The sequence below is a fragment of the Dryobates pubescens genome, chromosome 9 (assembly GCF_014839835.1).
Source record: "Dryobates pubescens isolate bDryPub1 chromosome 9, bDryPub1.pri, whole genome shotgun sequence".
NCBI classification, from domain to species: domain Eukaryota; kingdom Metazoa; phylum Chordata; class Aves; order Piciformes; family Picidae; genus Dryobates; species Dryobates pubescens.
In genome coordinates this window covers 4,944,088-4,967,570 of record NC_071620.1, presented here as the reverse complement: position 1 = coordinate 4,967,570, position 23,483 = coordinate 4,944,088, and the positions used below count along the sequence as shown (strand labels likewise).

Here is a 23,483-nt window from a genome sequence, read left to right as displayed (position 1 = left end):
TAAACCATGGCACCAAGCACCCCATCCAGTCTCCTCCTAAACACCTCCAGTGATGGCAACTCCACCACCTCCCTGGGCAGCCCATTCCAATGGGCAATCACTCTCTCTATGAAGAATTTCTTCCTAACATTCAGCCTAAACCTCCCCTGGCACAGCTTGAAACTCTGTCCTCTTGTTCTGGTGCTGGTTGCCTGGGAGAAGAGACCAAACCTCACCTGGCTACAACCTCCCTTCAAGTAGTTTTAGAGAGCAATAAGGTCTCCCCTGAGCCTGCTTTTCTCCAGGCTAAGCAACCCCAACTCCCTCAGCCTCTCCTCATAGGCCTGTGCTCCAAACCCCTCCCCAGCTTTGTTGCCCTTCTCTGAACACATTTCAGCAGCTCAACATCTTTCCTAAACTGAGGAGCCCAGAACTGGACACAGGACTCAAGGTGTGGCCTAACCAGTGCTGAGTACAGAGGCAGAATGACCTCCCTGCTCTTGCTGGCCACACTGTTCCTGATGCAGGCCAGGATGCCATTGGCCCTCTTGGCTGTCTGGACACACTGCAGGCTCATGTTCAGCCTACTGTCAACCAGCACCCCCAGGTCCCTCTCTGCCTGGCTGCTCTCCAGCCACTCTGATCCCAGCCTGTAGCTGCATGGGGTTGTTGTGGCCAAAGTGTAGAACCCAGCACTTGGATGTGTTAAATCTCATGTCTTTGCTGCACATGCTGTGATAGGTTGTTATTGTTAGTGACATCTGCATGTTTCTGCATGTTGCAGTGCCCTCCTAATAGAAACAACACTGGCATTTCCAAGAGCTCTCTCTCAGCTAAAAGTTTAATTTTCCTCAACTCTTACTTCCTCTCTGTGAGGAGCAGTACTTAATACATGGCTGCTGACCCATAAATGTTGACATCACTGTGATAATTTTAATAATCAATTTGAAAGCACAGCACTATAGAAAAAAAAATATTTTAGAAGTACCATTAAGAATAAAACCTGGATATGTCTAAATCTCTTCATGTGCTTATTATTCTGGTTAATGCATTCTAAGCATGTTTTAAAAAGACAAAACAAGGGGGAATATCAAGGTTCAGCAGGATATGCTACCTCTTATTCATAAACTGGAAATGTGTAAAGAAGAAGATCATCATGTGCTAACTAACTTAAAGCTGAATTTGCCCTGACTTCTTACACACGTTGCTCACATTCACTGCACAGTTTATGTTATTGTTCTGTTTTGTACTACATATGGATGGGTCTCCTTCATTTTCTCATTTTCCTTCCTCAGAGGACCTGTCTGACCCTGGCCTCTGTGTGTCTGGATTCATCCCCTTTGTCCTTTTGATCTGTTCAAACCATGAGAACGGCAGTTAAAGTAGAATGAATGAAGAAGGGGAGCTACCTTCACAACAGGTAATGAAGCACTGGGAATGAGATACCCAGTGCACAGACCCTGGGATTATGAAGGATGCTTTTAATTGTATTTCTTCATTTTCCTGTTCCCCTTAGCTTCTCACTGAGGCTTCTTCACTATAACCACTGCCGCTTAGCTCTCACTTCTGAGCTCTTCATCTCCCTTTCAACTCCATGTTCCCAGGTTCCTGGAATCTCCTTCTCTGAACTAGCTGCCCATGCCTGCCCTCCATTTTTAGCAATGTGTCATTTCTCCTGCAAGAACAAAAGTCTGGCTGACACTTCTTTTTTTTTTGGACATTAATGTTACTTTGAGAAATTTTAAGTGTGTTCTATGTCTTGATAGCACTGTGTGTGTATCACAGGCTGGTATTCTACCACCCTCATATTTTGTTTCAGCCTGCAGTATCATTTGTAATTGTCAGGCTCTAACCTTCCAAAACATTGGACCCTTCTTTCTGACACAGTGAGTGAAAATATTGACCTTGCATATGTAGCCTCATTTCATAAGAGATCTTTCTATAAAATCACAGAATTATTGAGGCTGGAATAGACCTCTGAGATCATCAAGTCCAGCCTATGACCTAACACTACCACATTGACAAGATCATGTCACTAAGTGCCACATCCAATTTTTCCTTAAACACTTCCAGGGATGGTGAGTCCATTCCACTGTCTAATTGTCCTTCCTGTGAGGAAGTGCTTCCTAACATCCAACCTAAACCTCCCCTGGCACAGCTTCAGGCCATGCCCCCTTGTCTTGTCACAGGTTGCCTGGGAGAAGAGCCTGACCCCCACCTAGATCGTTTAGGTTATAGCAGATATACTCTCTCACACACACACGCATGCATCCAAAGAGTTAAACCTCTTCTGAAAAGATGAGTGCATGGAGTGTCCTCTGCTGATATAAATCCTTCCCTTTCTGCAAGGAAGGAAAGATGAATATATTTCTGCAGCACTGGTTTTCCTTTTTCTGCTGCCCACAAGCAAGCAAGAATTGATTTATCCAATCCATAATAAAAGGCAACATAGCAATGGCAAAACACATCCATCCGAATCCAGTGTTAACCCACTACACTTAGACGAGACACACAACACTAATTTCTCTCATGCACTCCCACAATATGAGTGCGCCTTGCACTTGAGGAATTCATGCTCAGACCACATTAAGTGCCTGCCTGTGTAATTTATCACAAGGTACCACACACACAGAGTTAAAATAAGGTTGATTGTATCTAGGAAGAGATGAATTTTGGAACCATAAATCACCACATTACTGACATTTGAGAAGCCACTCAACCTAGGTGTGATATATAGGCGTGGACAGCAAACTGGTCTGTTGTGGCAGCTGCTGCTGGGCAGACAATGAAAGCTTCTAAGATTAACGTAGAAGGCATGGGTTTGTGAAGCCTTCCCTAACTGAAGAACTACAAGCTGCAAACTTTGTCTATGGAGAACAAAACCAAACCATTGTGTGCATGCCAAAGGAAACATCCTGCAAAAGCTGGACCTTTGGGTGCGCTCGGAATTGCTTTCATAGGGAATGGTTTTGCTTTTGTAGGGGACTGGTTTTAGCTTGTGTAGGGGGCTGAATTCTATTTGTTAAGTGGGTTAATGTGCAGGACAAGCAATACTATAGATTTCAGCTATTTGGGGCAATAAGGCATTTCTGGAATTCTGTAATCCTGCAATTCTCTTATAAAGCAATTCTGTTGTGAAGTAGCAACAGGGAACAGACTCCATATGAATGCAGAGTAAGGATTTGCATTAGAACTTATCTCTCCCTGCTGAACATACATAGAATAAACCAGGTTGGAAGAGACCTTAAAGATCATCGCGTCCAACCCATCAACCAATCCAACACCACCCAAACAACTAACCCACGGCACCAAGCACCCCATCAAGTCTTCTCCTGAAAACCTCCAGTGATGGCGACTCCACCACCTCCCCAGGCAGCACATTCCAATGTGCAATCACTCTCTCTGTATAGAACTTTTTCCTAACCTCCAGCCTGAACCTCCCCTGGTGCAGCCTGAGATTGTGTCCTCTTGTCCTGGTACTGGCTGCCTGGGAGAAGAGACCAACATCCGTCTGTCTACAACCTCCCTTCACGTAGTTGTAGAGAGTAATAAGGTCACCCCTGAGTCTCCTCTTCTCCAGGCTAAGCAACCCCAGCTCCCTCAGCCTCTCCTCGTAGGGCTTATGTTCCAAACCCCTCACCAACTTTGTTGCTCTTCTCTGGACTCGTTCCAGCAAGTCAACATCCTTCCTAAACTGAGGGGCCCAGAAGTGGACACAGGACTCGAGGTGCGACCTAACCAGTGCAGTGTACAGGGGCAGAATGACCAGGGCTCAAGCCTTCATTCACAACATTCTGGTGCTAAAAGCATTCCATATTTTACATTCCCTATTATTCAATTTACTGCCACTTCATTGTCCCTGTGTTGGACTGGTGCTACTAGTTTACTTCAGATGGTCTGTACCAAAATGAATGACAAAATGCAAGTTAAAAAAAGACCCAAACATTTTTGATGCTGCCTTGAAAAGAAGTGGTGGAAGTAAAACAGACTGAATGGAGTTAACCCTTTTCTATACATTTCTATAGAAAGAAAGCTCTGAAGTGTCAGCATCTAGACTAGTGGAGAAAACACTCACACTTTTTCCTACCTTCATTCTTCTATCCTAACCATAAAAAAATATGAATGTAGTCAACAATATATGTTTGATATGTAATGATATGTTTAAGGATGTTGTTAGATCATGCAGGAGAAAATTAGAGAGGCAAAGGCCTCTCTAAGTTAGAACTTAAACTGGCCACTTCTGTGAAGGACAATAAAAAGCATTTCCATAAATATATTAATGCTAAAAAGAGCAGCAAGAAGAACCTCCACTCTTTGTTGGACCTGGCGGGGAACATCATAACTAAAGATGAGGAAAAGGCTGAGGTACTAAACACCTTCTTTGCCTCCATTTTCAACAGTAAAGCAGGAGGACTTCAGGATAACTGGCCTCCTGAACTGGGGTCAGGGAGCAGTATAATCTCCCTGAAATCCATGAGGAAATAGTTAGGGACTTTACTCACAAGTCCATGGGACCAGATGGAATCCATCCTAGGGTGCTGAGAGAGCTGGCAGATGAGCTGGCCAAGCCGCTCACTGGAGAGGTCCCAGATGACTGGAAGCTGGCCAATATGATGCCCATCCACAAGAAGGGCTGGAAGAAGGAACCAGAGAATTCCAGGCTTGTCAGCCTGACCTCAGTGCCAGGCAAGATTATTGAACATGTCATCTTGGGGGCAATCCCAGTGCACCTGCAGGATGGCCAAGAGATCAGGCCCTGCCAGCATGGATTTAGGAAGGCAGGCACCAGGGCAAGTTTAGGCTTGAGGTGAGGAGAAAGTTCTTCACAGAAAATGTCCATTGGAATGTGCTGCCCAGGGAGGTGGTGGAGTCACCATCCCTGGAGGTGTTCAAAAGGGGATTGGATGTGACACTTGAAGCCATGGTTTAGTTGTCATGAGGTTGTAGGTAATAGGTTGGACTTGATGATCTCTGTGGTCTTTTCCAACCTTATTGATTGTACAATATGTATTGAAATTGGGCTCATAATCCTACAAGAAATCTATGTTTTGTCTAGATTACATCAGAAAGAGTTACCACTTGAAAAATCACATCCTTAGGCAGACTCCCACCCCAGATTTTAGAGATGACAAACCAGGAGCCATTTGCTGTTTCCCCCCCTTCCCCCCCCCCCCCCCCAATATTTAGAACTTTCTGCTGCAAGTTTCAGTTCAACTCTCTCTGCAGATCAGCTCTGCCCAATTAGATGCACTTCACCACAATCTATCTGCTTGAGTGACACAAGTAGTGCAGGACACTCTCACATGTGTAACTGCTTTTGACTGTCACAAGCCTTCCAGTAATCACTTCCACTGTGGAGGACCCTGCCACAAGGGGTTTCTAAAGCCTCACACAACCTTAGATCAAATCCTTTCACATTTCCCTCCACTTCCGTGAAGGTGGAACAGCCTCCCAAACTCCAGGGTAAGCAAAACTCCTGCTTGGTCACGCCACTATCTGATGATTGTAAGACGCAATAGGTCTGTAGATCTATGTCCCAACTATTAAACTGTTATGAAGAGTAAAATTCAGTAAGCAACACAAACATAAAACTCTACCCTTACTTTAGTCTCTTTTTTCTCTATTACTGACATGTTTGGATATCTTCTTTACAACACTGCCCATCTGATTAAATAGCTGAGAAGAGCAAAGAGAGGAGAGAGCACTGCTAAGTAATTTAGTGTCATTGACTACTATTATATCCAGTTATTATGAACATCTATGAACAGTTATCTATGAACATCTAGACTACACATCAACTACACTAGGTTTTCTGGGCTGTCTCCTTCGAAGCCTAAATAACCCTTTTCACACTAAAATATCTTAACCACATTATTTCAGGAAATAAGGTATATCAAAGTGGTATTTGTGGTTTTTTCGCTCACTCTCTCCTGCTGTATGTTGTCGCTGAATACTGAATTTGTTAGTAATAATATAAACCTTGGGTTAAAACTGTGGTTTGGGAGACAAGGAAAGGAGACAAATTTTCTTTCAAGTTCCACCAGAGTAGATGCAAAATAAGTGAGACAGTATCTCTACATAGCAGCAGCACGTACACAAGTAGCATAATCAAGATCAATATTTGACATGTAACAGCAAAGTAATAAGACGTGGCAAAATCAACTTACCTATCACATCAGATGTCCATGGGCCACAATTACTCCTCAGTTTGAAGAAAACTTGATCTGTTAAATATAAAGCAATACATTTTCACCCATGATGAAGTTTTGCTCTCTTTACAACAGTTTAAAAAGACAGATTTTCGCGGGAAGGAGGAAAAGCACTGCCACTACAGAGAGCTTAGCACCCCACAAATTTCTTTGTGCTTTCTGTTAGAATTCACATACTCAAAGATAACTTAGATTTGCAATCAGTAGCCTACCCTGGTTGAATATTTATACAGAGTATTCATGGAAGTTCAAGCTCTAAGGATGATCTCAGAAAGATTTCCAGAAATCCCCGCTGAAGATTGCTGACTGTAAAAAATGTGCACACGCAAATTTTTACAGCACCCTTTGAACAAATCTGCCACGACCAGAAAGCATTATTACCCTCTTTCCACTCTTCATCTTTTCTTCTTTCTACCTATTATTTCACTCTCAGAGTAAAGTCAAAAGAAAGGAGTAGAAAAGTAGGGAAAGGTAAAGGAATAATGACTGGGGAGACGAGAGGGACTGTTTTCTGACAACAGTATCATTATATTAATTGCATTTTGAGAAAACCAGCTCTCTGAAAAGCATAGCTGTCAAACATGTAGTCTTCTTTTATTCACACAACCTAACTGGGATTTAAAGCAGCTTTGCTGAACGGTCTTGAGTTTTAGAGCAAGGCAAAAAAGACTCTCTAGCAGCCTGTGTTCACTAGAAAGTAAATAGGAGTTAGTTTACCCTCGTTAACACATGTAAAATGCATTGTTAATGCTAACACTCTTCTTGGGAAGAAAACAGGCTGTGTTTCACCTCTACTAGCATGACAGCAATGTAACATAAAGTTTTATTAGCTGACTGAATTTGAGGTGATATAATACACAACCTATATATTTCAATGTACAGAACTGCAGCATGCTATATTAATTCCCTTTGAAGTGAAGCACAATACATGAATCCATCATTGCTGACTTAAATTGTTTCACCGACTTCACTTAACCGCTGCCCAAGATGTGGTTTCAGGGTAGCTAGGAAAAGACACACAAGTAAGGATTGTTTAGGACACCTGACATGAATTCACCTCCCCCCAAATCTATATTAACATTGGCCTTCCTATTTTACCCATGGTTTTAAGGGTGCAGGAGATTCCAGTGCTTCAGAATGAGGTCAGTAAGCAAAGGCTCAATCCTATTTCCACTTAACTGAGTGTCATAAGTTCTATTAACTGGAGAGAGATACAACAGTGCCTGAATTGCAAAAGTCAACCTGCAGATCCCCTTTTCTTGCCTTGGCTGGGGATTACAGGTGACAGTATTTTAGGATATAAAAGGGAGGAGAGAGAGGAGATAATTTCCATGGTTTTGTTTGTTTTGTGCTGAGTTGTGTTGACACATATCCAGTTGCAAATTGAAAGTAAAAGCTAATGCTGTGTTACATGCTGCAAGGGAAACAGCAACAATCTGGTTTTATAACACATCAGGACATTTCCTCAGGAATAATGCTGCCACAGCATGCTTGCATGGTACAAAGAGGAAAGAGATGGAGAAATTAATAAGCAATTGAGAGAGGAGAAGATTTGTAACAGAGCAGTTAAAGATCATGAAGTCTCTGATACTGCCTTCAAGGAAATTGCCTTGTTACATACTTGCTTATTCAATGATGAGAGAAGGAAGAGTTACACAGTTGGTGTGGTAGGACATGGCAGAAGGATGCTGAAGTTCTGCCAGACTGACAATGATATAGTCTCTAAACTCTGTATTTGCCACAACTGACATACCTTGCCAGACAGAGCACCAGCAGGAACATGCAGCCACACAGGAGGCAGAATGCAGGCTGAGCCCTGCTCTTATACCATTACAGGACAGCAGAAGTAATCACACCTGTGGGAGGGGCATGCAGGTGAAGGAACTACTTCACTTAATGACACAGCTCCAGGAGGAGCTGAGTAGGTTGAGAAGCATCAGGGAGACAGTGTCTTCTGCAGTCATACCCTACCTTCCTTGAGACAGAACCAATAGGCAGATAGGATGCATAGTACAGGATATTCCCTATGCTCTATCCACCTGGCTGACCACAGTCACTTAAGGGGTAGGGGAAAACGGTGATATATTCCTGTCCAGTGCAGCAGGCATGCCACCTCTGTGGCCCCCAGTGTCCCAGATTTCCTTGCATAACAGGCACGTGGCTCTACAAGGGAACCAATCAATAACAAAGACCATGACAGTGGCTTGGAGATGTTGGCAAGGTTAAGCCAGCCCTTGCCCTGCATTAAAACTGCTTCCATAAATTAAGAAAGAAAAAGCAAAGAAAGACTTGCTTGTGAAGGGAATACTAAAAACCAAAAGGCCCAATGTGCAGAGTGGACCTACTTCTTAGGGAAGCATGCTGCCTCCTTGGGGTTTGGGTTAAAGATATGAAGAGAAAGCTTCTTGTCCTGGTATAAACTTCAGGTTACTCTTTGTTAGTGACTTTTCAGGTCAGCAGTGGTGAAGTTGCAATAAGAAGTCCAAGGACAATCAATAGAGAAATCAGAGCCCTGGACTGAGCTACAGGTTAAGGGATCAGAAGAACAAGGATCATTTTTCTCTGTTCTTCCAGTTGCTTTCAAACAAACAATTCAAAGCTGTTTTCCCTCAGCCCCCACTTGTGAACAACACTTCACTTTGCTTTACCGTTCTCTAGTTCTGTGGCTTGAATGCCATTACAGTAATATTGACATTAACTCCTTGCAAGCATTAAACCCTCTGCCTAATTACTAGGAGCAGGAAATGAAACCAGATGCTTTACTTCCCTGATGTTCTCAGAAGGGTCTGCTTTTCCCTGAAGGTGCATGAGCAAATGGTCTAGACATCTGAGCAGGCTCTGCCCTAGTAACAGTCATAAATGAGAAAGCTTTTCACAGCCCTTTTTCTGAGAGTATCTCAAAACATCTTAAAAGGTGGGTCACAGAATAAACACTGGCACAACTACTACATCTTTATCATCTATTTACTAAAGACTGAAGGGGGAAAAAAAATGATTCCTTAATATCCATAATGTCTTTGGGAATATTACCCACTGCATTTTTAACCTATAGTACCTTCCTTGCCTTTTTGATTGGAGGAAGGCTTCTGAATCAGCCACAGCATAACGAAAATGTGTTGGCACCTATTCAATCACTGATACATGTGCTCATCTGGATAACAAAATTACCTTGAAAATTCACACACTGAGTTTAATACACAACATTTTTCTTCTTTTAAACTGAATTTCATGACTTGATGATCTTTGAGGGTTTTTCCAACCTTATTGATTCTGTGATTCTATGATTCTAAATAGCATTTGGTTTATAGATCAAGATGAAGTCCATAACACAACCTTCTCTTTGCTTCTTGCTTTCAAAAAGATGGTGCTGTGTACCATTTTTCAGGGCACAGCACACAGTTATACAACACTAATGAGGCAAGAAGTCTTTGAATGAATGCTTTTAGATGTGGTCATTGCTGTTTGCTTGCGGTACGGGTGTTTGCAGTAGGGAACATTTTGTCTTTGAACTAGACCTTAACAGAAGGAAATGTGCTATACAAAAGTTGATATGAATACAGTCAGAAAAAATGTGCAAACAGAAACCAGCTCCTGATTTCTTAAGAGTTAAAACTTCTAAAAGGAGTAATGTGCTCAGTGATTAATGTTAACTAATCTGCATGAAGTGTTCTTCCCGTTTTCCTCTTATGGTCATTTTGCCTGTGCAGAACGTGTGTTTACATTACATCAAGCAACAATTCAAAACCCTAAACTTTAAGCTACTACTCCATGATGCCTGAGACAAGACATGAACTTCCTGTTTCTTGTATGAGAAACAGCAACAGTTCAAATATTGCATCACCTCTAAGGGCACAGGCTTGCTCAGCCACTGCTCTGGCCCTGAGCAGAGCTTCCCAGCAAAGGGCTAAGCAGAGCAAAACTAGATGCCCTGGAGGTTAAACTTCTTCCCCTCATAGAAAGGACAGACACCAGAAGTCATGCAAGCCAAAGACCCTGTGGGATCCCTGTGGTGAGCTCCTTGTCTGTTACTTCCAGGGAAGCAGGTGTCTTGGGGAGATATTGCTAACATGAATTTTAAGAGAAATCCCAGGATGCTGCTTCTTTTTTATGCCACTGCAAAAAAAATCCCTGAGATGCAGCAATTTTTGTGTTGTAGCAGTGTTGCATCAGGAGACAGTAACTCAAAGCCAAAACAAGAGAAAAAAAAGCAAACAAGGAATAATCAAAACACATGTGAAAAGACAGTTTCTTGATTTGGGATCTAACTTTAATCTTGAGCACATTATTGTAAGGGACTAAATCTTGCCTCTCTTGATGTGAACCAACAAAGATAAAAATCACCTTTGCTCCTTGCCCAGACAACAGCTGCCCAGGGAGGGGATGGTGAGAAGACCCTCTAGTAACAGAAATGTGTAATGGGTGGATGCCATTCAGCACCTGGCATTATAAGGGTCCTGACATGCATTGTGTGTATGGACAGGTAAAAGGTGAAGGAGGAGACAGAGGCCCCCGCAAGCACACAAGGAATAGACATGAAGATTCCCTGGGGACAATATCTGGACACCTATCTAAAAAAGCCTGTGACTGAAAAACTGTATATAAGACCTGAGTGACACCTGCTCAGGAGGAGAAAAAGGAGGAGAGAAAAAGACAGACATGGAAGAAAACCATCACCATGAACACCCAGCCTGGAAGCAGTCCAGGAACCCTCTCTTTACCACCACCACCAGCAGCAAAGCTGTGGCTGAAGTTTTGCCTGCTGTAGGAAGAAAAGAAGAACTCCTGGAGAAGAGAAAAGACATCTTACTGAGTACACATCTTAATGAAGACACCACATGTTGGAGGCTGCTCAGAGAAGGACTTGAACTTTGGGATCTCGCCCTCCTCTCCTACATGTTGGACAGTGCAACCCAACAAGGATGCAGCAGCACCCTTTCACAGACCTAAATAATCTTGGGGCTGGGCAGGAAGGGTGGTAATATGATGCCTTTCCTGCTCTCTCTTTCTCTCTCCATGTCCTCCCTCTCTCACTTTCCTTCTACTAATAAATAGCCTGGCTTTTGATATTTTGGCCTTGTTTATGCCTCTAATTTCACCACGTGGAATGTTCAAAAAGAACCGAGTCTCTCTCTGCCTCCAGACCAAGACAATTATACTAGCCAGCACTCCACTGCAGTGATCAACCAAGATAAAGTCTCACTGTGCTCTGTTTCCTAGCCATGACATGCTGTAAAGCACTAGAAGAATTACTACTTTTATCCAGCACACCAGGAGACTACTGGCAATTTATTTGAAGGAAGAGGATTTTAGATAGAAACAGAAAAGGCAATGTTAACATAACTCAGTATTTGCTTTTAAAGTGGAGTTTAATATATCTGAAGATTTGAAAGGTTGCTTATATGAATTATGCCCTTAGAAGATACAGAATGAATATAAACAATGCAAGCTTTTCCAAGGTGAGTTCCCTTGGAAAAGTTCATTACCCATGATCTTCTGAAAACAAACCAACCAACCCACCCCTCAAAATCAATACCACCAATCAAACCAACTACCCAGACCTAAGAGATTAGTTAGATTGTTAAAGCAGCTTCCACTCATTCTGTAGAATACATAAGTGAGTTGGCAGTTTCAAACTATAAATGTGTGTCCTCAAAGAAATGAAGTTACTCAACCAAACTAATTTTTTGAGGTAGTCCCACAACTTGTTAAACAATAGTTCACCACTAAAGATTGCAACCTGGAAACATTTACATTAATAAGCAGATGATCTCCATTGCTGCTTTGTATGGTGTGTAGGAATTTACACTTGCATGAAGGACAGAGAGCAAGCCAAAACCTCTCTCCCAAACCATGGTGATAACATTTCAAGACCATTTTACAAAGGAACCACTGAAGACTGTTTGAGCATCTACCTCTATGTTACCAAGAAAATATTAATTTCTTCTTTTTATTATTTTTTTAATAGAAACAAAAACACTTCAGGTTTTTTATACATATATTTAATGTATATACACACATTTACCTACACAACCATTACCAAACCCCAAAATGACTTGCTGTAGCCCCAACAGAACATTTAGTTTATGAATTTCTCTCACTAGCCCTGAAGAAAAGGACTTGGGGGTGCTGGTGGATGAGAAGCTCAACAGGAGCCACCAGTGTGCACTTGCAGCCCAGAAAGCCAATAACGTCCTGGGCTGCATCAAGAGAAGCAGAGCCAGCAGGTCGAGGGAGGTGATTCTCCCCCTCTACTCTGCTCTGGTGAGACCCCCACTGGAGTACTGTGTCCAGCTCCAGAGCCTCTGTTACAGGAAGGATCTGGAGGTGCTGGAACATGTCCAGAGAAGGGCCACGAGGATGATCAGAGGGCTGGAGATCCTCTCCTATGAGGACAGACTGAGAGAGTTGGGGCTGTTCAGTCTGGAGAAGGCTCCAAGCAGACCTTCTTGTGGCCTTCCAGTATCTGAAGGGGGCCTACAAGAAAGCTGGGGAGGGACTTTTTAGGGTGTCAGGGAGTGATAGGACTGGGGGGAATGGAACAAAACTAGAAATGGGTAGATTCAGATTGGATGTTAGGAAGAAGTTCTTCCCCATGAGGGTGGTGAGACACTGGAACAGGTTGCCCTGGGAGGTGGTAGAAGCCTCATCCCTGGAGGTTTTTAAGGCCAGGCTGGATGTGGCTCTGGGCAGCCTGATGTAGTGTGAGGAGTCCCTGCCCATGGCAAGAGGCTTGGAACTAGATGATGCTTGATGTCCCTTCCAACCCTGGCAATTCTATGATTCATAATTCCAGAATTAAAAATTTTAAAGGGTTAATAGAGGCCCAAACCAATACTAATTTTTAAGAGATCTTCATTACCCTTCAAAACTGTTTGACCATCTGTAATGACCTTGCCTGACAAATTTTGAAATCCAACATCACAGCTGTATATGGAATCTCTTAATCCTTCCAAAACAGACACAGAAAGGAAGTCACAGAAATCATGCCTGAAATAAAGGCAGAGGGCTAGGTATAGTCCTACCTATTGAACATTCACATTCACAGACTAAATCCATTACAGATGTTGACAGTTTAGATCTATGTATTACATTCTGAGGAATAAATGCCATTACATAGTTAGCCTTTGCAGGGCAGAGCTTTTATTTTGTATATAAATCTGTGTTTAATGAGCCTTGAAAGAGATGATTGCTAAATAACAGCCTGCTGTATTCAAGCTCAACTGCCTCCAATTAGATTGTTTATAATTACATAATTGTACAATATAATGTGACCAACAGTCCCTGCATTTTATTATTGCATGGCACCCTGAAAGTGGTGTAAATCACCTTTTCACTTTCACAGCCAGCCTCTTTCATTTTGCTTACTCAGCCAACACAAATGCACATGGACCTGCACTTTTGACTGCTGAATGCATCAAACCATCTTACCAGCCTCAGCAGAAGAAACTAATGGGAATGGTCAACTCACAAAGATGAAAGGAGAAAGAAATGTACAGTCTATACAAGGAAATGAGGGAAGGAAGGTAGAAAAAAGAATTCATTCAAAAAAACCCCACATATGGTGTTTGAGAGTTCTGATTCTTAGAGTGCTTCTTGTTGGCAGGTACTTCTGAATATACTGCCCATCAAAAATTCCTGTGGGAATGATTGCAAAGAAGCTAACACTACCAGGGAAAGTTCTTTGTGTTTTGCTCCTATATGCATACTGTGAGGGCTCCTGTTGATCCTGTTGAATGTGAAGCTGTAAACATGGAGCACCTTTTAAGGGCTTATCCCCTAGCCACCCAACAACACTGAAAACCTTAAAACCACCATAGTTTTACAATGGCAAAATTCAGCCCATTGATTTCACACAGAATCACACAATCAACAAGGTTGGAAAAGACCTCAGAGATCATCAAGTCCAACCTATCACCCAACAGCTCATGACTAACTAAAACATGGCTTCAAGTGCCATGTCCATAAGTAGAGGGCAGCATGGCTCACATGGCTTCTTCATAAGCAGAAGACTGGGTACCAGCCACAGAGAGAGGAAGCACTTGCTGGTTGGCAGTAGAAAGGATGGCCAGGGGCAAATTTCAAAATGGCAATGGAGGCAGAACAAATCAGATAAAAATTTGCCAGCAGCTGCAGGAAAAAAAAAATTATTACAAACTTCAAAGCAGCTTGCATTTTTGAATTTGGGCTCTTTGCCTTTATTTTATTTTTATTTTTTTTTCAGTAGATCTATCTGCATTTGGTTCTGCTTTCACAGTTCTCTGAAGCCAGGGGAGGTTTAGACTCGAAGGGAGGAGAAAGTTCTTCACTGAACGAGTCGTTCGTCATTGGAATGTGCTGCCCAGGGAGGTGGTGGAGTCACCGTCCCTGGAGGTGTTCAAGAGGGGACTGGATGTGGCACTTGGTGCCATGGTCTAGTCATGAGGTCTGTGGTGACAGGTTGGACTTGATGATCCTTGGGGTCTCTTCCAACCTTGGTTGTACTGTGATACTGTGACTGTTGCAGTGGTTCAGGGTTTTGTTCATGTGTTTTAAGGGTTGTGTTCCTGACTGCCATGCTTGTATTCTCCCTCAGGAAATCACTATTGCTCTGCATTGTCAAGATATGCATGTATCCCCTGAGGGAGCTGGGATTGTTTAGCCTGGAAAAGAGGAGGCTCAGGGGAGACCTCATTGCTGTCTACAGCTTCCTGGAAGGAGGCTGTAGCCAGGTGGGGGTTGGTCTCTTCTCCCACGCAACAAGCACCAGAACAAGAGGACACAGTCTCAAGCTGTGCCAGGTGAAGTTTAGGCTTGAAGTGAGGAGAAAGTTCTTTATGGAAAGAATAATTTTCCATTGGAATGTGCTGCCCAGGGAGGTGGTGGAGTCACCATCCCTGGAGGTGTTCAAGAGGCGATTGGATGTGACACTTAAAGCCATGGTTTATTGTTATGAGGTGTTAGGTATTAAGTAATATGTTGGACTTGCTGATCTCTGAGGTCTTTTAACCTGGTTGATTCTATGATTCTAATACAAAAGATGGTCTGCAATAGAGAAACTGCTTCATAAGATAAATGTTTAATACTTTTTGTTTTTAAATCCCTGTCTGGAGAAACAGAATCATTAATTGCAGCAGTCATGTTTGGGGGTTTTTGTTTGTTCGGTTGGGGTTTTTTTGTTTGTGTGTTTTGCTTGGGTTTTGCTTTGTTTGGTCTGGTTTGTTTTGTTGATTTTTTTTTGTTTGGTTTGGTTGTTAGAGCTGTGAAGGATGATTAAACAATAGTGTTTGTTGCAACCCAAATGGGAAAAAAGTACAGGAGGTAGATAGAATAAGCAGACATACAAATTTAAGAGTAAAGTCTTTTTGTCCTAACCAATGATAAAGGACACTTTCCATCATAGAATAGAATCATACAATCAACAAGATTGGAAAAGACCTCAAAGATCATCAAGTCCAACTTGTTACCCAAGACCTCATGACTACTAAACCACAGCACCAAGTGCCACATCCAATGCCCTCTTGAACAGCTCCGGGGATGGCAACTCCACCACCTCCCTGGGCAGCTCATTCCAATGGCAAATGACTCTCTTGGTGAAGAACTTTCTCCTCATCTCCAGCCTAAACTTCCCCTGGTGCAGCTTGAGACTGTGTCCTCTTGTTCTGGTGCTGGTTGCCTGGGAGAAGAGACCAACCCCCATCTGGCTACAACCTCACTTCAGGTAGTTGTAGACAGCAAGAAGGTCTCCCCCGAGCCTCCTCGTCTCCAGGCTAAGCAATCCCAGCTCCCTCAGCCTCTCCTCATAGGGCTGTGCTCGAGGCCTCTCCCCATTGTCCTTCTCTGGACACGTTCAAGAGTCTCAATGTCCTTCTTAAACTGAAGGGCCCGGAACTGGACACAGGACTCAAGGTGTGGCCTAACCAGTGCTGAGTAGAGGGGAGCAATGATTTCCCTGCTCTTGCTGGCCACACTATTCTTGATGCTGGCCAGGATGCCATTGGCCTTCTTGGCCACCTGGGCACACTGCTGGCTCATGTTCAACCAGCTGTCAATCAGCACCCCCAGGTCCCTTTCTGTTTGGCAGCTCTCCAGCCATTCTGACCCCAGCCTGTAGCACTGCATGGGGTTGTTGTGGCCAAAGTGCAGCACCCAGCACTTGGACTTGTTGAATGCCATCCCGTTGGACTCTGCCCATCTGTCCATCATTCAGAGGGATAAATTGACAGTAGATAAGGAAGTAGCAGAGAAAGAATAGGCAGCAGTTATCAGAATTTTTCCTTGGAATTAGCATTCCTGATACTCTGCAAATGGTGGACGTACTAAACGCTTCAAACTGATCTCAGCTTACTACACATACATGGAAGAACTGTTACTGTCACAGACACTGCTATCAGGTGCAGCAATTGCCAGAGCAAGGAGAATTACTTCATAGGGCAGTGATTGTTTGTAGGACATTTTGAGACTAATTCCAAGCTTCACCAATGCAATCAGATCTTCAGTTATCTGGCAGGTATACAAGAGCCTATGAGGCCAACAGCCACATGTCTGGAGATTGTCCCTAAAATGGTCTTCAGCTCTTCGGAAGTGCTTGATTCTTGAGGGAACTGAGCACCATCACTAGATAATGCCCTATCTCCTCGCTTTAATTATTCATCTCCTAAAGCAATTTATCAGCTTACTGGGAGAAGAGCTTCCCACAGGTAACTCCCTACCTTACAAGGAGAAAAGGCAACCCAGTTCCCTTCTGTGAATCCACACAGTCTCTTTAAACTTCTCATAAATCCTCATTGGGAAGCTTCTCTGAAACATTTTGAGGACTCTAGAGTGTTGTTCTCCTTTCTGAAAATGCTGATGTTATTCCTGTGCCTCCCTTCAAAGATTTTGTCACAGTGAAGACAGGCAGACTTTCGCTTCTGGGACTATCAATATCCCTCTGGGCTTTCAACCAGGGAAGCTTCCATTCATCTGATGACTTTTTTTACTTTCATGTTAATGGCACTGATTGAGTTTTTAGCTCTACCCCCTCATAGCAAAGTTTCCTTGCCTGAAATGTTATGGGTTCTGGTTGGATGTCTTAGTAGGACTCCCTTGGAGGACAATTATTTTTAAAAGCTGTGCTGCATCAGAGCTAACAACTATTAAGGGATTCAGACTGGTTTTGTGTAAGAACTGCTGAACTGTACCTACAGCACAACTCATCCCACAAATGAAAACGACACAAGAAACAGCAAACCTAAGGAAGTGTGGTGCCTATGTACTGAGGATGGGACAACTCGTGAAGGAAGAAAGCTGGGTTCCACTTGGCAGCTGAAATGAGTGTGGGCTGCTCAGGGCCACTGCTATCTCCATACAAATCCGTCTCATCATGCCTATACTGACTTCTAAAAACAAGTACACTGCAGACACACCTGACAGGGATGTGCATGGAGGCATCTTGGGTCCAAGGCAGATTTATTTCCTCAGACGTCACACTGTAAGACAGGGATAATATAGCTTCCACTCCAGAGCTGGCCCTGGAAATAGACTGTTCACATTCACAAATACAAATATAAAGAATACAAAGTTTAGCAAAGATGTTGAGTTGCACAAACATGTCCAGAGAAGGGCAACAAAGCTGGTGAGGGATCCTGGCCTTCATCAGGAATAGAGCAGGGAAGTCATTCCGTCCTGTACTCAGCACAGGTTAGGCCACACCTTGAGTCCTGTGTCCAGTTCTGGGTCCCTCAGTTTAGGAAAGATGTTGAGTTGCTGGAATGTGTCCAGAGAAGCGCAACAAAGCTGGGGAGGGGTTTGGAGCACAAGCCCTAAGAAGAGAGGCTGAGGGAGCTGGGGTTGCTTAGCTTGGAGAAGAGCAGGCTCAGGGGAGACCTTCTTGCTGTCTACAACTACCTGAAGGGAGGTTGCAGACAGGAGGGGGCTGGTCTCTTCTCCCAGGCAACCAGTACCAGAACAAGAGGACACAGTCTCAAGCTGCACCAGGGGAGGTTTAGGATGGAGGTTAGGAAGAAGTTCTACACAGAGAAAGTGATTGCCCTTTGGAATGGGCTGCCCAGGGAGGTGGTGGAGTCACCATCATTGGAGGTGCTCAGGAGGAGACTTGGTGGGGTGCTTGTTACCATGGTTTAGTTGATTAGATGGCGTTGGATGATAGGTTGGGCACGATGATCTCAAAGGTCTTTTCCAACCTGGTTAATTCTATTCTATTCTAGTCTAGTCTAGTCTATATTTGGAGACGATCTGTCAGATAGGAGTTAACGTGGCACAGAACCACCTCCCTGTTGGGTAGTAGTGACAGCAGGAAGTACTGCCACCTGCCTTGCACCAAGCTATTGTCAGCTTGAGGGAGCCCAGTCCTATGCCATTAACAGATTAGCAAAACCAGGAATGTGCACTTTTGTCAGCTTCCATGGGAGAATATTGCCAAAATCACTGGAACTGAAACTGGGAAGCATTCTCTTGGTATCAAACTGCAACTGCACCCACATAGCTGCTTCAGATCGAAGAGCCATGTTTTAAGGAGTAAAGTGGGAAGACGGGAAAAGGAATTGTCTTCTTTGGTATCTGATATATACTCATAGATGTTCTTTCTGTGAACATTTAGAGAAAGAATATATGAAATGCCATGGTCTGATGAGGTTATAGACTCTGTAAATGTATTACAAAACAGGTTTGGATTTCTGTGCCTAGAGGGAAACTGCTGCATGGGAGATGGTGATCCAGGATAATGTATCACAGTTACTGTAAGCTTAAGAATTCTAAACACAAGGGTGTTTAGATTATACATTTTTAGATATTTTTTTTTAATGGCTTGGCTGGAGAGGATTCTGAATCCCCTCAAACATTTTGTTTTGCTGTACTTCATGTAACAACTCAATTAATTCTGTTTTGAAACATATCAATCGATCACTTGTAGATTAGCACAGAAATTCTGACAGCTGGTTTTGTGTGTAACAAATGTTTATGTAACAGGATGTTTCTGGATGGAATATTCCTCTTGTTCCAACATCTCCTGCTTCCAGAAGAAAATTAAGAACCTTTGACAAGATATAAAATCTGGAAACATGACATTCCTACTGTCTTTTCCAAAGTAAATGCATTGTAGGAAGGATTGGCCATTGGAATGTGCTGCCCAGGGAGGTGGTGGAGTCACCATCCCTGGAGGTTTTCAAGAAAGGATTGGACGTGGCACTTGGTGCCATGGTTTAGTTAGTCATGAGGTGTTGGCTGATAGGTTGGACTTAATGATTTAGAATAGAATAGAATAGACCAGGTTGGAAGAGACCTTTGAGATCATCGTGTCCAACCTATCATCCAACACCACCTAATCAACTAAACCATGCAACCAAGCATCCTGTCAAGCCTCGCCCTGAACACCCCCAGCGACGGCGACCCCACCACCTCCTCAGGCAGCCCATTCCAGTGGGCAATCACTCTCTCTGTGTAAAACTTCCTCCTAACCTCCAGCCTAAACCTCCCCTGATGCAGCCTGAGACTGTGTCCTCTTCTTCTGGTACTGGTTGCCTGGGAGAAGAGACCAACCCCCACCTGCCTACAACCCCCCTTCAGGTAGTTGTAGAGAGCAATAAGGTCACCCCTGAGTCTCCTCTTCTCCAGGGTAAGCAACCCCAGCTCCCTCAGCCTCTCCTCATAGGGCTTGTGCTCCAAGCCCCTCACCAACTTTGTTGCCCTTCTCTGGACACGCTCCAGCAAGTCAACCTCCTTCCTAAACTGAGGGGCCCAGAACTGGACACAGGACTCAAGGTGTGGCCTAACCAGTGCTGAGTACAAGGGCAGAATGACCTCCCTGCTCCTGCTGGCCACACTGTTCCTGATGCAGGCCAGGATGCCATTGGCCCTCTTGGCTGCCTGGGCACACTGCAGGCTCATGTTCAGCCTGCCATCAACCAGCACTCCCAGGTCCCTTTCCACCTGACTGCTTTCCAGCCACTCTGTCCCCAGCCTGTAGCTCTGCATGGGGTTGCTGTGGCCAATGTGCAGAACCTGGCACTTGGATGTGTTCAATCTCATGCCGTTGGACTCTGCCCATCTGTCCAGCCTGTCAAGGTCCCTCTGCAGAGCCTCTCTACCCTCCAGCAGATGAGGTCTTTTCCAACCTTATTGATTCTATGATTCTAAGTACAAAACACAGATCTTAAATATACTTAAAACAAAGATCTTAATATCAAAACATTGTATCTTGGCCTGAAAATGAAGGAAGGGGGCTGTAACCTGTGTGTTGGCCTAACCGTCACAAGAGTGTTATTCAAAAGAAGTAAGAGCAGGACTTTAATTCCTGGATTACTGACTAAAAGCTAGAGTTGTTTTGTTTTTATTCTGTAAACACAAGTGACAGTGCCATAAATGAAAGTGTGGGATCAGTACTGAAAGTGATTTGGGGCTAATTTTAGGCACCATAAACATGTTAGTGAAAGTTAAGTTAAATTTGATCCTTATTCCTTTTCAAAAAGTTGTAGGTCCAAACCTCAGTTACTCAGAAGGGCAGTTCTCTTCCTAGTCAACAGTTCCTGGCAGATTTCCATTCAAATTTCAAAGGTATGCACTGCTGAAGGGAAACCAAGTAACTTAGCTGATGCTGCCGGGAAAGGTTTGAGCTCACAAGGATCACTTGACAAACCACAACTTATGCTCTGTGTCTTGTTAAATAGAACTCTAGAGTAATACATTATTCAGGAAGAAGTTCTTCCCCGTGAGGGTGGTGAGACACTGGAACAGGTTGCCCAGGGAGATGGTAGAAGCATCATCCCTGGAGGTTTTTAAGGCCAGGCTAGACATGACTGAGCAACCTGATCTAGTGTGAAGAGTCCCTGCCCATGGCAGAGGGGCTGGAGCTAGATGATCCTTGAGGTACTTTCCAACCTGTGGTGGTTTGAAAGGAAAGGCTCTGCTTTCCCTCCCCCACTGAGAAAGAGACCACGGCTAAACCCAGTCGGAGAAATGAGATTGTATTTTACAAGGAAACAGATTCTATGTAACACAACAAATACAGGGATTTTACAATATATACAGGAATATACAGCAAATGAACTCAACCAGAAACCAGACCCCCCACAGAGGGGGCTTCCCCCTGTGCCCCCTTCACCCCCTACCTCCCTTCTCCCCCAAAGAGGTAGAAGAAGAGACGAGGATGGTTAGCAGGACAGGGGAAGAAGCAGACAGGCCTGTTACAGGGAGGGAGTTAGTTCTTATCTCTTGGCAAGAAGCCCAGAAGCAGATCCAGCTGAAAGGGACAGCGAAGGAAGGAAGACTGAGAGAAAGTCCCAGCTCCCCCAGGTCCAATCTCTCCTCCCACAATCCTACCAATGAAATTCGTTTAGAATACCAAAATATTTTATAAACATTTAGCCAGTGTGCCCCTTCCTTAAAGGCACAGCGTCAAACGGCCACACAACCCTAACAATTCTATGATTCTATGCTAAGATATTCATAATCCTTCTTCATTTAGAAAGGTCAAAACTAGCTGTATAAACCAGAAAATATTACAATAAATAAATTAAAAAACCCAAGCAGACCTTGGCAACTTATGTTTAACATTGATACTTTAATTTTCAAGGCTCACACTTGAATTTCTGAATAAAACCAAAACCAAGCAAACAAAATTAGGATTGTTTTGTATCATGGGTGAGATACCTGGAATCATATATCACAGTATCACAGTATCACTAAGGTTGGAAGAGACCTCGAGGATCATCGAGTCCAACCTGTCACCACAGACCTCACGACTAGACCATGGCACCAAGTGCCACGTCCAATCCCCTCTTGAACACCTCCAGGGATGGTGACTCCACCACCTCCCTGGGCAGCCCATTCCAATCGCAAATGACTCTCTCGGTGAAGAACATTCTCCTCACCCCAAGTCTAAACCTCCCCTGGCACAGCTTGAGACTGTGTCCCCTTGTTCTGGTGCTGGCTGCCTGGGAGAAGAGACCAACCCCCACCTAATACAACTACCTTTCAGATAATTGTAGAGAGCAATAAGGTCACCCCTGATCCTTCTCTTCTCCAGGCTAAACAACCCCAGCTCCTCAGCCTCTCCTCACAGGGCTTGTGCTCAAGGCCTCTCCCCAGCTTTGTTTCCCTTCTCTGGACATGTTGAAGTCTCTCAATGTCCTTCTTAAACTGAGGGGCCCAGAACTGGACACAGGACTCAAGGTGTGGCCTAACCAATGCAGAGTACAGGGGCACAATGACTTCCCTGCTCCTGCTGGCCACACTATTTCTGATCCAGGCCAGGATGCCATTGGCCTTCTTGGCCACCTGGGCACACTGCTGGCTCATGTTTAGGTGGCTGTCAATCAGCACCCCCAGGTCCCTCTCTGTTTGGCAACTCTCCAGCCACTCTGACCCCAGCCTGTACCTCTGCATGGGGTTGCCATGGCCACAGTGCAGTACCCAGCACTTGGACTTGTTAAATGCCATCCCATTGGACTCTGCCCATCCGTCCAGTTGGTCGAGGTCCCTCTGCAGAGCCTTTCCACCCTCTAACTGACCAGCATCTGCTCCTACCTTGGTGTCATCTGCAAATTTGCTGATGACTGACTCAATCCCCTCATCCAGATCATCAAAGAAGATGTTAAAAAGATGTTATAATCAATTTTCTTCGTAGTCCTCTAGGATGTATCACACATCTGTGCAGTACACCTGGCTGCTAGGGTTTGTAATATTGTATTTTAAGCCAGCAAATGATTACAAAAGTTCTCATAGACCTGACAGCTCTCAGTTGAATACATTTCTCAGAGCTTTTTTACAAAGGGAGTTTTATTCCCACTAAGAAACATATATCTCTGTACTTATGTTTTGCTAAAATTTTCCCTGGCCCACAGATTTACTACACAGACAGCTGCTGAGTCAGGCAGAGAATGGTTATTTCAAACCAAAATGATTCAGATTCAGAAGAAGGCAAAAAAAAAAGATAAAAGAGTATGGAGATCTGCAGGAAATAGGGGCAGAAAAAAAAAGGCAGACAGAGCCACTGAGTCACTCACTGACAAAATAAACCAAAGAATCTATTAATGCAACTGGAGGTGAATTTTTGCATCTGTAAGCATCCTTTAGGATAAGTTAAATATTCTGGAAGGTGATTGACAAGTTTCATCAGTCCTAAAGACTGAATGATTTTAATGCAGGGCTGCTTCTCACCTAATATAAAGTTCTGAGCACAGAATGCTAAACAAACACTGTTCAATTTAAATCTGGTCTGCACAAAATTTGAAAGGAAGGAAACTGTTTAACCCAATGTGAGCCTGCACACTCTATGGCTGTAGTGCCACCTGGTTACTGAGAAAGCAGCGGGAAAATCTA

The 23,483-nt window shown here is 43.8% G+C and overlaps 1 protein-coding gene across 2 annotated transcripts in view; it reads right to left on the bottom strand.

Annotated features, from left to right (window-relative positions):
- LOC104299421 (poly(rC)-binding protein 3) overlaps nt 1-23,483 on the bottom strand; it is a 588,572-nt gene that overhangs the window by 356,214 nt on the left and 208,875 nt on the right. For both annotated transcript variants that reach the window (XM_054164280.1, XM_054164281.1), the window contains exon 2: nt 6,147-6,203. The gene's annotated coding sequence lies outside the window, so the exon portion shown is untranslated. The remainder of the gene's footprint in view (nt 1-6,146; nt 6,204-23,483) is intronic.